The 13,327-nt window shown below is 40.4% G+C and overlaps 1 protein-coding gene and 1 non-coding gene across 8 annotated transcripts in view; one reads left to right on the forward strand and one right to left on the reverse strand.

Moving 5' to 3' along the window:
- The window catches only part of SH3GL3 (SH3 domain containing GRB2 like 3, endophilin A3), a 283,463-nt gene that overhangs the window by 175,485 nt on the left and 94,651 nt on the right, over positions 1-13,327 (forward strand). The gene's annotated exons all lie outside the window — the stretch shown is intronic.
- Positions 9,636-9,708, reverse strand: TRNAR-CCU (transfer RNA arginine (anticodon CCU)). The gene has a single exon. It is a non-coding gene; the product is annotated as a tRNA-Arg (tRNA).

Consider the following 13,327-nt stretch of genomic DNA (forward strand, 5'->3'; position numbering starts at 1 on the left):
GGCCGGCTACTACCTTCCTCTCCTGCATCCTCTCCTTCTATTGATTTGGGGAGTGTTCAGGTGGGAGGGAGAGCAGTTGGCGTGGGTGGGGGGCAGGACCAGTGTTGGCATCTCTAAGAAAGTGCAGGGCAGTGGAAGCTTGTTCACGGGTGGAAGCTTGTTGGTCACTTTGAACGTGGGATATTATGAGTTTTGGGTCTTCAGTTTGGACCTTAGCTGTGATTCCAGGTCAGTAGGAAAGTTCGACTCAGCTTATTTCTGATGTAGCTCAGCAGTGTTGGCAGGTCCTGCTCTTTTCCTGAAGCTCGTTCGGATATCTTATGGCTTCTCCTCCTTTCCTGCCTGCCCGGCACACAGCCCCTTTCTCGCAGGCCCCTGCAAACCCGTCACTTCCTCATCTTTCATATGTTTCTGGAGCAATCTGACATCTGTCTTGTCTCCTACCAGGGGCTGCCAGGAACTGCTGGAGATCTTATAACTGTGCTGATGTTACAAATGTATGGCTTTGGCTTCAGGAGAAGTCACTAATCATTTATCATGTCCCCGAATGGCTTCCTCTTCCACTCTTTGCGGTGGCTCTTCCAGAATCATTGCGATCCTGAGACCTCACGGCATCCATCCTAGCCTCTCCCCACCATCTTCAACCTCTCCTTTACTGACTCTTAATCAGCGTTGCCTCTTCTGCAAATCCTTCCCATGGCTCTGTCTCCCTCAAGCCTCTCCCATCTCCCTCTTTCCTTCACCGCTAGACTTTTACAAAGCATATCTCTACCCTTTGCCTCTACTTCCTTATCGCGTTATCCCCCTCCACCCAGTGTAATCTGCCTTTCTCTCGTTCTCTCTCGAGCTGCTTCAGTTAATTGAAGGTTACCCACGTCTTCTTAAAAGAATCCAATAGGCATTTCTGTCTTTATCTCGTTTGGCCACTTTTCTTTATTGTGCATTTTGACTCCCTCCTTCTCGAAGGCTTCTACTTCTGCCTTCTACTGTGGTTCCTGCCACACCACTCTGCTGGTGGAACTCTTACCTCTCTGACCACTCTATTTTATTTTCCGGCTTCTCTTTCTCTTCCCATGTCTTTAAAACCAGTGATCACTAGGAGTGATCCGTGATCACCTGGTCCTCTTTCTCCTTTCACTCTGTTCATATTCCGTGATCCCATCCACTCTCATGATCCATGGGACCTCCTATTGATCATTCCCACATCTGTGTTTGTGCTTCCTGGCATTTCTCTTGAGCTATTGACAGTTTTCCTAAACATCTGTATCTAGAAGCCCTACCACACATCTTAAATTTTTGTCCAAAATTGTACTTTTTTTTCCCCACCCAAACCTTTTCATCACTCCAATTGCTAGAAACTGTAAAACCATCCTTCACCTTTGGGCAAAGGATTCTGGAGCTTGATGACCCAGGTTTCAATCCCGCCTCCTCTCCCGAGTAGCTGGGTGAGCTGGGGCGAGTAATTTAATGTCCCTGTGTCTTGGTTTCTCATTTGCAAAATGAGGACAATAAATGTAACCTGCCTTAAAGGACTGATGTGAAGATGAAATCGGACAGTAAAGGCAAAACTCTTGGCAAAGGGCTCAACACCCAGTAACTTCCACTAAACGACACGTTTTGATATTGTTGCCGTTATTCTATTCATCATTTGTGCAATCCATTGAACAAATTTGTTGTTCAATTGATTGTCTTTAGTTACTTCCTTGGCACTGTGCTAGGCACACACTCCACAGCCACATCTCTGCAGGGCCCACATTCTGTAGATTTTACTTCCTGAGTACTTTAAGACTTGTTAACTCTTCTCTGTACCCACCATCACTGTACACTGAGGGCATACATTGCTTATACACCCACCTTTTCTCCCCCTGCAGGCCATCTTCCATACCCTGCCAGAAGGATCTGCCTAAAATACAAATCTGATTATGTCATGCCCACTACCAAACGTAAAATAGATAGCTAGTGGGAAGCAGCTGCATAGCGCGGGGAGATCAGCTCGGTGCTTTGTGACCACCTAGAGGGGTGGGATAGGGAGGGTGGGAGGGAGGGAGACGCAAGAGGGAAGAGATATGGGGACATATGTATATGTATAACTGATTCACTTTGTTATAAAGCAGAAATTAATACACAATTGTAAAGCAATTATACTCCAATAAAGATGTTAAAAAAACAAATCCTTCAGAGGCCCCTCAGGATAAACCTCTATTGGTTCCCGTTGCTGCCGGGCCCACCCCTCCCGTACCTGTGTCTGCTGACCCAGCTCTAGCCATTCAGAACCACTTGCAGGTTCCTCCCCGTGCCCTGTTGGCTTACCCCGGTGGGCCATGCCCATGCTCCTCTGTGCTGATGTATGCTTCCCTTCAGCCTCCCTCCACTGTCCGCCTGCTGTTTTCCTTCTCTCAAAACTCTGTTGAAACATCACCTGCGGCTTTAGGAATTTTTGCCTCTGTTTCCTGCACAACCACCCTCCCCCCAGAATTGGTTGCTCCATTGTCAGTGTTCTTATAGCATTTTGTACTTACCTGGCCTATGGTGTCTTTCTTGTCCCTTTGGTTTTTGATTTCTGAGGGCTCAGAAAGAGAGATTTTTGATTACCAGTACAGGCATACCCCATTTTATTGTGCTTTGTAGGTACTGCATTTTCTACAACTTGAAGGTTTGTGGCAGCCCTGCACTGAGCGAGTCTATCGGAACCATTTTTTCAACAGCATTTGCTTACTTCATGTCTCTGTGTCCCATTTTGATAATTTTAACAATATTTCAATTTTTTCATTATTATCATATTTGTTGTGGTGATCTGTGATGTTACTATTGTACATCACATGAAACTATTGTTACTAATTGGGTTTTTTTTTTTTTGCTTTGCATTTTTAAATTAAGATATGCACATTACTTTTTAGACAATCCTATTGCACACTTAGTAGACTGCAGTATAGTGCAAACATAACTTCTGTATGCACTGGGAAGCCAAAAAATTTGTGTGACTTGCTTTATTGCAGTGGCCTGGAACTGACCCTGCAATATTGCTGAGGTATGCCTGTATTTTATCCAGTATCTAATTCATTAAAGTTATAAATGTAAAAACCGATTCTACTGTAAGCTTTTAAAAACAACTTGGAAATCTTGTAAATTTATTTGTAAATCTAGTAATATTTGTGTTAAAATGAAAAGCACTCATTTCACTTGCTCTTTGAATAGTGCTAAACTTATAAATTTAACCAATTAAATCCCACAAACAGTACCATTTATATAGTCTGTTAATTAATTTCTCTTAAATATTTTAAAGTATAGTTACTGGTTCAATATGTATGATTCTCATAAGGCTTAAAAAATAAATGAAACATATGCACATAAAAATGCCTGCAAAGGTTATTACTATCATTATACCTTATTACAATCATTATATTCAACACAGGGATTTATTTCTTTATCCCACACCCCAAATAAGGGACTGTGGCCACCTTCGGTCCCCTACAAACTATTGGGGACCAAAATGTAGTCAAGCTCCAGGTAATTGGTTGGAGATTGGGACCTGGACTCAGAATGTGGGTCCTTCCTCCAGAGTGATTCTATCTGAGCTGGAGTCCGTTCAGCGGGCCCCTCACTTGTAGCAAGTGGTTGCCACACCAGCAGTCAGCAGGACTTCCCTACCCCATTCCTTTCAGTGGGATCTTGTCTAATTTCATATGTCAGTGTTTTCAGCAGACTGGCACCTTTTCCTGAAATAACACATCTTGCAAAATGTCAGGGACTTGCTAGGTTCCTGGATTCTGGTTCCATTTTCCAGGATTTTATCCAGATCTCCCCATTTAGTGCCCAAGCCCTGGTGTGTTGTATAATTGTTGTTTATTTGTCTGCTCTTAAACCCCTGTATACTGATGTGATTTCATATACTTGACTCGGGTCGCAGAACGACTAGTTAAAACACTAGTAATCATTTACTCAGGGTTATAATTAGTACAGTTCTCATTGTTTACCATTCTGTGGTCATTTTACTATTAATCACTGAGTCTCCAGGCCTAGAGGAGTGTCTAGCACACGAACGAGGCACTCAGTAAATAATTTGTTTAGTGAATGATGCGTGTTTCCTTGAGTAGATTTGGATCTCTGTGAGGATTGGAATTGTCTTATTGATTTGCTGGGACCTAGCATAGACGGGAACTGGATTGTGATAGCCACTCATTATGTACATATGAATGAATGAATAAATGAGGCAGAAATTGCTGAGTGCATTAAAGCAATTGGACAGAGATTTATTTCTTGAAAGGTCCTATACTGAACCCAAACCTGGAGCATCTAATGAGATTCTCTCCCTGCCACCTCCTTTTGAGCCTCTCCTCCCTGAGCACACAGCTGCCACTGTTGCTGCAACTTGCTGAGCTCTCAGGGCAGGCTGGAGTTCAGAGGTGAAGCCCTGGGCTGACGTATCCTTTGGGCCCCACATGCCGAGTCCTATCAAGTGCTAAATCTCCCTCCACTTTTGGTCTTGGGTGGAACACCACACAGTGGGCATAGGACCTGGCTGTGGAGTGGCCGCTAAGGCCTAGATGGTGAAACCCAGAAGTGTTCTATTGTCGGCTCCCTGTAGTAAACCTTAACCAATGGGAGACCATAGGAGGGAGCTGGGCAGATGGATTTCCCTTTCTTCCTCCCTTACATGGGCTACTCTGAGGTCCAGTTTGTTCTTGCAACTCTTTCTGAGGAAGTCCCAAGTACCAAGTGGACACACCTGCCAGGTGACCTGCTGTCTTCCTGGCTTATTTTGAAAGTGTCAGCATGATCACATGCTTTATTGCACACTCTTTAGTATCTTTCCTTGCCTCACTCCCTGTTTCTCCTCACCTTCACAGTCCTGGGCTTGCGCCTCTGGAATAAATTGTCAGCGCTTTAATCCTTGCCTCAGGCTCTGCGTTCTAGAAGGCTAAGATCCTTTGGTAAAAGTTATAGTCGTAAATTTTGGAATATTTTTCTTTGCTCTCTCTCTGTTCCTGAGATTTACAACTTTTTTGGGACTGGTTTATGCTGTTCATGACCTTAAGAGTAGAAAATACTACCTTTTCTGCTTTGCAAATAGGTTCATCTGTACCATTTTTCTAGATTCCACATATATGCGTTAATATATTTGTTTTTCTCTTTCCGGCTTACTTCACTCTGTATGACAGTGTCTAGGTCCATGCACATCTCTACAGATGACCCAATTGCATTCCTTTTAATAGCTGAGTAATATTCCATTGTATATATGTACCACATCTTCTTTATCCATTCACCTTTTTTTGTTGTTTCCACCTGATTTTTATTCAGTGTTCCAAAGCTGTTGTTTGCTTATCAAAAACAGGCAGGAACTATTCAATTTTTTGAAAGCCACCAGCTTGTAACACTGTTTATGGCACAGTTAACAACTTTATGAAAGTAAATTGAATAAATCCGTCTAAAAAAACGCTGTGTTTTTACATTCTGTGAAACTTAACAGTAGAGACATACCTTGCTTTATTGCACTTAGCAGATACTGTTTTTGTTTTTTGTTTTTACAAATTAAAGGTTTGTAGCAGCCCTGTGTCAAGCAAGTCTACTGGTGCCATTTTTCCAACAGCATTTGTTCACTCTGTGTCCTGTGTCACATTTTGGTAATTCCGGCAATATTTCAAACTTTTAAAGTATTATTATATTTGTTATGGTGACCTGTGATCAGTGATCTTTAATGTTACTATTGCTAGTGTTTTGAGGTGGCACGAACTGCGCCCATGTGAGACTGAACTTAACCAATAAATTTGTGTGTTCTGACTTCTCTGCTGACCTGCTGTTACCCATCTCTCTCCCTCTCCTCTGGCCTCCATAACATAACAGGGCAAGGTGAAGCAGCAAGTGCTCATGTGGAAGCTACAGCAAGTTACCCAGAAGATCTAGCTAAGATAATAAATGAAGGTGGCTACACTAAACAACAGATCTTAAATGTAGATGAAATAGCCTTCTATTGGAAGAAGATGCCATCTAGGACTTTGATAGCTAGAGAGGAGAAGTCAATGCCTGGCTTCCAAGCTTCAAAGGACAGGCTTTGTTAGGGGCTAATGCAACTGGTGACTTTAAGTTGAAGCCAGTGCTCATTCACCATTCTGGAAATCATAGGGCCCTTAAGAATTATGCCAAATATACTCTGTGTTATAAATGAAACAACAAAGCCTAGATGACAGCACATCTGTTTACAACATTTTAAGCCCACTATTTACAACATTTTAAGCCCACTGAATATTTTAAGCCCACTGTTGCGACCTACTGCTTAGAAGAAAAGATTCTTTTCAAAATAGTACTGCTCATCGACAAGGTACGTGGTCTCCCAAGAGCTCTGATGATGTACAACAAGATCCATGTTGTTTTCATGCCTGCTATTACAACATCCATGTTGTAGCTCATGGATCAAGGAGTAATTTAAATTTTTCGAGTCTCATTATTTAAGAAACACATTTTGAAAGGCTATAGCTGCTATCGATGGTGATTCCTCTGATGGATATGGTCAAAGTCATTTGAAAACCTTCTGGAAAGGACTCATCATTCTAGAGGCCATTAAGAATATTTGTGATTCATGGAAAGAGATAGAAATAAGAACAACAGGAGTATGGAAGAAATGGATTCCATCCCTCATGAATGACTTTGAGGGATTCAAGACTTCAGTGGAGGAAGTAACTGCAGATGTGGTGGAAATAGCAAGAGAACTAGAATTAGAAGTGGAGCCTGAAGATGTGACTGAATTGTTGACATATCCTGATAAAACTTGAATGGATGAGGAGTTGCTTCTTATGGATGAAGAAAAAAAAAAAGGTTTCTTAAGACGGAAGCTACTCCTGATGACGATGCTGTGAAGATTGTTGACATGACAACAAAAGATTTAGAAATAAATTTAGTTGATAAAGCAGTGGAAGGGTTTGAGAGGATTGACTCCAATTTTGAAAGAAGTTCTACTGTGGATAAAATGTTACCAAGCAGCATTGCCTGCTACAGAGAAATTGTTCATGAAGAGAAGAGTCAGTTGATGTGGGAACTTCACTGTTGTCTTGTTTTAAGAAGTTGGCACAGCCTCCCAACCTTCAGCAACCACCACCCTGACCGGTCAGAAGCCATAAACATTGAGGCAGACCCCCCACCAGCAGAAAGATTATGACTTGCTGAAGGCTTGGATGATGACTAACATTTTTTGTTAACAAAGTATTTTTAAATTGATATGTACATTTTTTTTAGACATAATGCTATTGCATACTTAGTACACTACAGTATAGTGTAAACATAGCTTTTGTATGTGCTGGAAAACAGAAAAAAAATTGTGTGACTTTATTGTGATCATCACTTTATTGTGGTGGTCTTGAACCAAACTCACAATATCTCCAAGGTATGCCTGTATAAACAACCCAAATTATGAAGGCTGTATCTTAGGGTAAATTCCAATTTTAGATCTGTAAAGTGCATCATAAAAGTACTTTTTGCTCCAATATTTTTGTCTCCTCCTGACTTACAAATTTTTTTAAAAAAAATTCACTTTGCTTATTATGGTCCTTAATGGGAATGTAAAGGTGGAATTCAGAATGGGATTATTGATGTCACGAGGAGAACAGACATTTGAAGGTCGATTTATTCATTTTCTTGTTTGGTTGCAAGATCTTAGTTACTTGTTGTAGGCATATGAGAACCTATCTTGCATTTAAGACTTACCAGCCTCCTTTTGGACAGTTTGTAGGAGAGGAAAGAAACCTGATGATTCATTAGGAAAATAGGTATTTTATCAGTAATGTTAATTGCAGTTATTTCACATTCAGACAAATGTAATAAAGATCAGATTACTCTCTAGGAATAATGTAAACTTCTGATCTGGAGAATGACTTAACGTCATCAGAAGATGTGGCTATGGTTTTAGACTGTGACAACTGTGTATCTGAGTTACAGCCTTCTCTCTGAGGGTCTAATTTGGTGTTCAGTAATCACCTTCTCCGAGGAGGATGCATTTTCCTCACCAGTGTGGAAATGGAAAGCAGGATTGCTGACCAAATGTGTGGACATTTACAGAGCATGATAATCACAAGAGAAACCTTTGGCACCTTCCTTGGGGCTGCCTCAGAGCTCCAGCAGTTCTGGTACCTAGAGTGAGTGAGGTCTGTAACAGTTACCACATTTCATGGAATGTGAGTGTAGATAGGAAACACCCAGTAGGAGACAGGGTGAGGCTGCTGCACTTAACTGCACCTACTTCCTGGATTCAGTTTTGTGTTGGTCCTAGTTCTCAGCACACCTGTCTCCCATACGACTCAGGAATAGAGCTTAACATTTTACGTGTTTGTGTTTTATTGATTTCTAAGAACTTCGTTATATAGTTCGCACCCTTGTCAGCACTTGGTATTGTCAGACTTTCAGATTTTTTGCCCCTCTGGTAAATATGTAGTAATAACTCATTGATGTTTTAATTTACGTTTCCCTGGAGACCAAGAGGTTGAACATTTTAATTTATTCATTGGCCACTTGAATTTCCTTTTTAGTGACATACCTGTTCAAGTACTGTGTCCATTTAAAAATATTTTTCTTTTTCTCATTTATTTGTGGCAGTTTTAAAACATATTCTGGGTACTGGTTCTTTGCTGTTATATGTTATGCACATGTATTTTCCTACTCTCTAGCTTGTCTTTTTACTCTCTAATGACTGGATGGTGTCTTTTGACAAAAAGAAATTATTTTAAGGTAATAGGATTTATTTATTTATTGTAGTCAGTTTTATTAGTCTTTCTTATCATAGTTTCTGATTTTGAAATCATTTTTAGAAAGGCTTCTAACTGAGACTGCACCAATATTCACCTACCTATGGTGGCTTCATTTATATCATTTCATTTTTAAAATATTTAAAATATTTATGAGTTCATCAGGAATTTTTTTGAAGTTATAGTTACAGCAATTTTAAAAAATTTTCTCATTGTCATCAATATGGTTAGTGAGTTTACTAAATAATTTGGCTTCTTCCTACTGAACTTAAATGCTACCTGTAATGTAAGACTAGGTCCTACATATTGGTTCTATTTCTGAACCTTCTATTTTGTTCATTGCTTTTGCTATTGATTTGGGCACTATCTGTTGTTTACATTTTTATTTTCAAGATGGGTTTTAGGATCTCTTTGTCAGTTTACTCAAAATATTGACCTAAGCCTTGCTGTTGGGGTTGTGTTATGTAATTATCTGTGGAAAAACAGCTGGTTTGGGATTTTGACTCCTCCCACTTAACGAATTTATCATAATCTTGCCATTTACTTTTGAATTCTTTTATGTCCCTCAGTAAGTATTTTGTAGGTTTTATTTCAATATAGGTCTAACAAATTCTTCTTAAGTATTTGAAGTTCTTAACGTTTTTTGTTGCTGGTGTGAATTGCTCTTTTCTCCTGTGCGTTTTTTAACGTGTGGCTTTTCAAGCCCCTTCTCCTTCAGAGATCAAGGGCTTCTAGGAGTGGCTGACAGGTGGGGAGCATCACAGCTCTGTTCTTACTTGTTTACTGTAATAAGTTTTTTTTTTTTAATTTATTTAATTTTGGCTGCACTGGGTCTTAGTTGGAGCACACAGGATCTTTAGTTGTGGCATGTTGACTTCTTAGTTGTGGCATGCATGCGGGATCTAGTTCCCTGACCAGGGATCGAACCTGGGCCCCCGGCTTTAGGAGAGCAGAGTCTTACCCACTGGACCACCAGGGAAGTCCCAACAGGTTTTATTTATATAAATAATTCTCCTGCTTAAAAATACGTAATTTTCCTGACTGGCTATTATTGAAATTTGAAAATCTATTTTTGTGTATACTTATTTTCAACTAACGACCTTTACTGATATCTTTCATTGGTTTGAATTTCTTTTTAGTGATTCATCTCGGATCTTTTCAAGTATTCATTTGTTCATTTGTAACATATTTACTGAGTACATACTATATACCAGACACTTTTCTAGGTGTTTGGGGTGTATCTGTGTACAAAACCGTTAAGTATATTACATGGTAAGTTCAAAAGTGATAGGGACTTTGGAGAGAAAGAAAATGTAGAACAAAAGGAAGATGGATTGGGGCAGTAGAGGTAGGGCATGGGGCAGTTGCATTTTAAATAGGATGGTCAGTGTACATCTCATTGAGAAGGTAACATTTAAGCAAAGACTTGGAGGCGAGGAAGTTCGCTGTGCAGATATCTGCTGGAAATGTGTGCTAGGCAGAGGGAACAGCCTGTGCAAAGGCCCTGGAGCAGGAGCCTGCCTGAGGTGTTTGAGTACCAGGGAGGAGAGTGGCTGGAGCAGAATGAGCGAGGGGGAGAAGAAGGATGGTCAGGGAGGATGAGAGGCTGTTTCTGCGGGGCCTTGTTGCAGAGACTTCGGCTTTTACGTTGAGTGAAAAGAGGAGCCATTGCAGGGTTCTGGAATATTGGAGGGGCAAGGTGGACTTAAATTTTAACAAGATCATTCTGGTTGCTCCTTTGAGAATGGACTTCAGAGGGGCAAAGGTAGGAGCAGGAGACAGGCTATTGGAAAGTCACCTCTCCCAGCATCTTACTGGGGATTAAGCACTTTGTGAGCCTTTATGGAATGAATGTTTTTAAATACACACTGAGTGTTTTAGTATGCTTTTTAAAAGAATCACACATTTAAGAAATACACATTTTTTTTTAGGAAAGGGTGGGACAGAATATGAGGGCAGTGGAATTGTCTATGGAACAGGCCATTTTGCTCAAGCCTTGTCTTGGGTGAAGAAGGCAGGAAAATAAAGGTTGACTTGCTTTGGAGGTGAAGAATGGGGAGGTATGCCCTACATGTACTAAGATTAGAATCCAAGGATATTGTTGCAGTGAAATCCCTCCCATGAATACTGTAGAGGGCCGGGGGATGGCAAGGACTATTATGATGATATTCATGTTTTGCTTCCAGATGATCACTATGGATTCTAGCTTTAAATCAGTTTATACTTTCTGCTGTCTCACTTCTTACTAGCTATTCACCTAGGAGATCAGAACTTCTCAGTAATTTGTTGCTCAAAAGTGGAGCAATTAATGAAGAATTTTGTTTTTAAGTTAAAGCTTCATATTTCAAATCCAGTTTTATTGGTATGATAAATGTTGGTTCCTGTTAAATTGAACAGGTTGGTCAGTGTTTGTTCCTGTTAAATTTAAGAACTATATTTACACTCTTAAGAAGATGGTTTAAACTTCTGGAGAAGAAAGAGTAAAGTTCTTTAAAGAATATGCTATTTTTATAATGCCTCCCTCATTATCCTGAAATATGAATAATTCAGGGATTTAACCCTAAAATAAGTAGAAACTATCCTTTGCTGTCTAAATGAGTTTGTAATCACTTCGGGGAGATTTCTCCCCAAGCCCCGCCTCCCACCCCGAACTTCACAAAACCTATTTAAAATTACACCCTTGGAAAAAATTCAACCAAAAACCGCTCCAAAATACTTGGTATGGAGGTTCACGTTTCTTTTATTTGGTCCTTTCACTATGGGCCCACACACTTTCTCCATCCTTATGGAGCACACCCAGTTCTGGGTTAGAAGTGAATGCATTAATGTATGGGTTTGTGTTGAAGGAAAAACAGAAGAGAGTGTCATGGAAAGCTTAAGGATTTTTTTTTCTTATTTGATAATACAAAGTGCTTTTTGTTATTAATGCATGTGCAATCAGACAACTTCATCCAGAGTGCACAACGGTTCTGTAATATGGCTCTGCCTGGTGCAAAATAGCTCATTTTGTATAGAAATGCAGAATTGCTTCATGTAGATAGAATAGAAAGAATCTTTGCTTTATTCACATATGAATAAAACGTCTTTGTTCATGGGAAAGAAAAGTGCCTCTTATTGTTTAGAAGCTGTGTGAATTTTAAATTAAGCTGATGGCTCACTATATTTTATCTTTCAGGGGAAAAAAATAGCTTTGCTTATACCAGTTTGGGCCCTAATGCCTCATCTGGTGGCATAAGTGATTTTTGCTTTGCACTTCGGTTATTATGTAAAAGACGTCATGCTTGCCTCAGTCATCAGTGAATTACTTTAGCAAATTTTTATAATTTTAACGTAAACATTTTGGGGGTTTATATTATTTACATTCTCTTGTACCACGTAGGATTTGAAACAGTTTACAAGAAATTTTAGATGTAAAGTGTAAAAAAGAATAATGAGTCGTGATTAGGGAAAATATAAATAGCTGTGGTAAAGGCAAGGCTTGTGGAGGTCTACGTGAATTTAGTTACATGTAAAGACACAGGTAAGAAGGTCCGTGGAGGTGCTGTTGTTGATCCTCAGATGTGTTGTTGGGCTTGCTGGCAGCCAGAGTGAAGAGGGAAGCAATCAGTTAATCCTTTCTCTGGCTCTGGGAAGGACTACTTAGAGCGTGTCTACCACCAGGCAGGAGTTATGGCATTTAGGCTTTCCCCAAAGAAAACTGGCCAATCAGAAGAGCAGATTGAAGGAAAGGGATGCTGGTGGGCGCTGGCACCGCAGTGTCTGGGCCTTAGGCCTTGCTCTTGTAGAAGGCACCTCCTCTGCAGAGCTCCCTGCAGGAGGACAGGTAGAAACAGAGCTGGCAGGAGTGCCTGGTGTCCAGTCCCATCAGCTCTCCAGCTCCACGTGTGAACTACTGGCCTCCTTCGAAGTGTTCACTGGTCCTTAGTAAGTGAGAAAAGTATAAGGACAAATAAGAGAACAATGTGAGTTTCTATCAAATCTGAATTTGCCTGATTTCCAAGATTATGTTCTTCCTATAATTTTGGTATTGAAAGGTCCTTATTCAAATGAAACAGCAATAAAAAAGAAGTGCCCTTTCTAAGAAAATGAAAACTTGAAGACGCTTTGTTAGATGGTAAAAATAATAAAATTAATAATAATATCATTATTATATTTTATATCTATTATTTTATTTGAATGTAACATATTTTGTAATATTTTATAATATAATTATGATTGGATAACTAATTTATGATAAATATTATATTTTATATTTTATTGTTATTATTACTACTACTGCCATTTTTGGTATTTACTGCCCATAAAATCCCAAGGTCTGGAGATGCCTATCCTCTTGGACTGTGAGCGTCCCCACCAGCTGCTTAGTCTCCAGGGTCCCAGTGAAATGTCCCAGTTTGCTCCCCCAGTACTCCTTTCCCGTGCCCGACTCACGTTGGCTCCCGAGAAGCCACACTCCTGACCTTTCCCATCCCTCCTGGGATTTCCTCCCAGCACCCCGACCCTATACGGCGGTTATGGCGTGGCGCCCTAGCATGGACAGCTGCAAGCTCGCAGGGGTCCAGGGTCAGAGGGGAGTTTGTCCCTTGGGCCAATGCTGG

Source organism: Pseudorca crassidens, chromosome 1 (genome assembly GCF_039906515.1).
Source record: "Pseudorca crassidens isolate mPseCra1 chromosome 1, mPseCra1.hap1, whole genome shotgun sequence".
NCBI lineage: Eukaryota > Metazoa > Chordata > Mammalia > Artiodactyla > Delphinidae > Pseudorca > Pseudorca crassidens.